The sequence below is a fragment of the Amblyomma americanum genome, chromosome 1 (assembly GCF_052857255.1).
Source record: "Amblyomma americanum isolate KBUSLIRL-KWMA chromosome 1, ASM5285725v1, whole genome shotgun sequence".
NCBI classification, from domain to species: Eukaryota; Metazoa; Arthropoda; class Arachnida; order Ixodida; family Ixodidae; genus Amblyomma; species Amblyomma americanum.
In genome coordinates this window covers 94,371,780-94,375,790 of record NC_135497.1, presented here as the reverse complement: position 1 = coordinate 94,375,790, position 4,011 = coordinate 94,371,780, and the positions used below count along the sequence as shown (strand labels likewise).

Genomic DNA, 4,011 nt, shown 5'->3' with positions numbered 1-4,011 from the left:
GTCGTAGTAGGCGTGTGACGTGAAGGGCATCGGTGCGAATGACAGTGCGGGCCGTAGGTAGCATGGAAACGGCGGCCACAGAGCAAAGTGCCTCATGAACCGGAAGCATCTCCGCACAGGAGGAGGAAGGTGGTTCTGGGAGGCGAAACTTTGACCTTTTGTTCAGGGGTGGCTTGCAAGGACAGTAGACAGGAATAAAATCCCAGGCATCCGCTGGGTGCGCCTAGAATCTCTTCAGGCAACTAAAATAATAAAAATCACCATAGCATCACCGATATTTGCTTTTTACGCTTCGCATCATTCACAGATCTTTCACAGCTCTTTTTTCGTGTGATATCAATGTTTACGTTCGACTAGCGATACACTATAGAGCGATCGCAAGCACTGGCAGTTTTAGTAGCAGGGAAAAATCTCTGCACGCGGCAGCATCCATCGACAACGAAGAGGAGGACGGTCACGCGATTCCGCAGGTCGCGCGCATCCACGAGCTGCCAGGAATCCCGTCTCTGCTTCGAAGACGGGCCCGCTCGTCTTGCTGTGGCAAGGTTCCAGCAGAAAAATGCCGCTGGTATCGCGCCATCCTTGACGTGTCCTTTCTGAGAAGGCGGCGGGTAAATAGTCGCGCTTCAAGACCGTCACCTGCCAGCAGCCGGAGCAGGTAAGCGGCAAGACGTGGGAGAAATCCCGGCCGCGGTGGCCGCATTTCGATGGAGGTGAAACGCAAAAGCGTTGGGAGCTCTGCGACGTTGCAGCGGAGGCTGCCTCCATTTGATAGTTCGTGTGCAGCTTGGCGATGTTAATCCGCACACAGCATGTGCCGCACCAAAGTCAAACAGCACGCCCTTTCTCTGAACAGAATACAGTCCCGAATGGCTTTGTGGGATCTACACTATGGCCCACATTGTGAAATTCGATAGAAGCTGGAGACGGGCACGCACCATGAGTGGTGTTCGTAGTGACCTGTGTGAGTGACCTGTGCGAATGAGAATGATCAGGTATGCGTGAGTCAGATGAGAGTGTCAAGGCATTGGTTTTTTTGCCAATGTGTATTTGGAGCAATCTTGCTGGAATAAGCGAGGGCACGTGGCGCAGCACTATCAGTGATGCGTCCGAAATATTCCAAGCAGCGAAATCACGCCCGCGCTACGAATAGTGATTGTGTCAGATTTAATACGCATTTGTGAGATTAATATTTATTTCATTTTTTTCAATGGCTCCTGTTGTTTGCTGCTGGCGTTTTGCTAAATACGCTCTAGGTTTTGCGCCTTCGAGCCGTATCACAAAGGCCGCGTTTCGATGAATAAATTCTTTGTGTAGCGAGATGTCCCTGCAACACCGATGCGGACGGTGTGCCTAAGACAACTGAGAAGTCTAGGCAGTCGAAGTCAGGAGCCACCTATACACGCGTGGCTTACATTCGCTCCCGCGGCTTTAGCATGGAAGCCGCCACTGTACTATTTTCTATGTATTTAAGTATAATTCATGTTCAGCGTCACCTAATTAACGTTAATGCGTGTTTCACGATGCCTCATTGCAAGATGTTAGAAATAAACGCACCTGACCTAATGAAGCGTAATTGACCACTTAAGTTGAGCATCAATTTGATTCCCGTGCGGGAAATTACGCGACCCTCCCGACTTTTGAAGAATCTAAAAGCTACAAGCTTTCTCTAAACAGCAAAAGGCGAGCGTCGAACCCGTAGATTCCTCCAAAAATGAGAACATACTCTGCGTAAGAGGGCACATGCATGGAAATTTCAAACTTTCTCTAACCGCGTGCTTGTCTGAACGGCAGAATTCCATTGGTTTCAAATAATTAAACAGTGAGCACTTTGTTTGGCGGTCAACATCCTTGATCTGTATCCCCAATATAGTTTTAGCCTTCAAAGCAACCTCGTTGAAGCAAGCGAAAATACTGAATTGTCTTACTCGCAGTATGCAGCGATGAGGCCGATACAGGCGGCCTAGCACGTCCACCTCGCGCGAAAGAAGGCACCAATGTTCAGGGTAAGGTTTCAACAAAGTGTCAGCAGCCAAGCGCACGCCGATAGAGTCGCTTCTCTTACAGAGGCTGCAACATCATCGCGGCACACGCATCAGCCGCGTGCCGGCGCCCTGCAGGAGCGCTGCTGTCGCCGCTGGTGACTTCCCGCCGCATGACAGCGACAGCAGGCGTCGCCATGCGGCGCTCTCAAGCCAGCGAGACCACTGGCGTCTCGGCCGCACCGTCAACCGTCACGAAGGGAGGTACCCACCGAACTCTAGTAGCAGCAGCAGCAGCAGCTGCTGCTGCTGCTGCTGCACAGACCGTCGTTACCACGAAAAACGAATAGGAAGGCACGCGCATGGAAAAGAGACACCCGACGATTATCCGCGTGAATCTCGCCCCGAAAGCGACAATCAAGGATCCCTTGCTGAAGCTAGGTTCCTGCCAGAAGACCCTTTGCAGACAGAAAGGTGGGTCCTGTGCCAAAACTTCCGGGTACCAGAAAAGCAGCCTCCTCACGTTGAAAGCGCGGCTGATGCCGTGCTCTTATACGGGCGCGCTGCTTCGCCACCTATGGCTCCCAACCCAATCACACAGAAGAAAAAAACACAGTTGAAAATTGTGGAAAACGTGCAAGAAGCTTCCGTTGACGTTTGCTCCGAAGACACTTCACCACCGTTGGAGAGGAAGCACTTACTGTTTGTGTCACACACCCATTTAGCCGAGCAGGAAGCCGGGCGAAGTTACAAAGACATAATTAGGGAAGAGGAAACGAAAAGATGTGCGGCCACCTTTAGATATGTATTTCGCATACGCCCAGAGAAGTACACTCCTACGCCCCGCGTTTTCTACGTCCCTTCCGACGACGACGAAGACAACGATTGCGGACCTCCCGTAGCCGGCTTCGAGAAAACGATGTACCATCCTAACAGCGAGATTATTGCGCGGCATGCAGAAGTGGTTCGTGGCGAGTGTGAAGCTGCGGGAGCCTCCATTGTGGAAAGGATGAACCATCGTACCAGTGTTAACAGGGCCCTGCTTGCGCAAGTGGGTAGCAACGAGTGTAGCAAGGAAACTATTGACCGCCGTATCATCCAAGAAAGGGGGGCGATTACAGAAGCTGGCCGCGCCCAGTGCAGAACCCCTCCGTTCGACCCTACTGAAAGAATGGACCGCCGTATCAGCGAAAATAAGGAATGGTGCGCAGATGTGGGCCGTCACGAGTGCAGAGATCCTGGTGTCGACTTCGTGGAGACCATTGACCGTCGTGTAAGCGAGAGTAGACGGTGGCCTACAGAGCTAGGCTGTGACCAGTGTAAAGCCCCTCAGTTACACATTACAGAAACGATGGACCATCGCATAAGAGGAAACGGGGGACGGTTTACACAAGTGTTCCGCGACGAGTGCAGAGCTCCAGTATATCACTTTGTGGAAGAGATGGAGCATCGCATGATCGACAAAAGGGTTCGGCCTAAAGAAGCCTTCAGTGACGAGTGCAGACGCATCAACGAGAACAGGGGGCGGAGTACTGAACTGTTCTGTGACGAGTGCTCTGCTCCTGGACCTGACTCTGCGGAGGTCAGGGACCGTCGTGTCAGTGGGAACATGCAGCGGCAAATAGAGGTTAGCCACAAGCAGTGTAAAGCCCCTGCGTTCAACTTTGCTGCAGCGATGGACCGTCCGTTTAGCGAAAACAGAGGGCGACGAATAGAAATGGACCGCGAAGAGCACCGAACTGCCTTAGCTGACAAAATAGAAACAGTGGAACATCGAATGAGCGAGAAAAGGGGGCGGCGTACGGAAGTGTTCCGCGACGAGTGCAGGGCTCCTAGACCAGACTTCATGGAAACAACAGAGCGTCGTGTCAGCGAGAACAGGCGGCGGCTTATAGAAGCAGGGAGCGACCAGCACACAGCCCCTATATCTGACTTTCCGGAAGTTAGGGATCGTCGCACGAGCCAGAACAGTGGAAAGCGTGTAGAAGTGGGCCGCCACGAGTCCAAAGCTCCCGTAGCTGACAGTGTC

The 4,011-nt window shown here is 52.4% G+C and overlaps 1 long non-coding RNA gene across 1 annotated transcript; it reads left to right on the top strand.

The window, feature by feature from the left end:
- The first annotated feature begins 524 nt into the window (after positions 1 to 524).
- Positions 525 to 2,898, top strand: LOC144133969 (uncharacterized). The gene is made up of 3 exons (XR_013315113.1): positions 525 to 658; positions 1,935 to 2,006; positions 2,068 to 2,898. It is a non-coding gene; the product is annotated as an uncharacterized LOC144133969 (long non-coding RNA).
- The last annotated feature ends 1,113 nt before the right edge of the window (positions 2,899 to 4,011 follow it).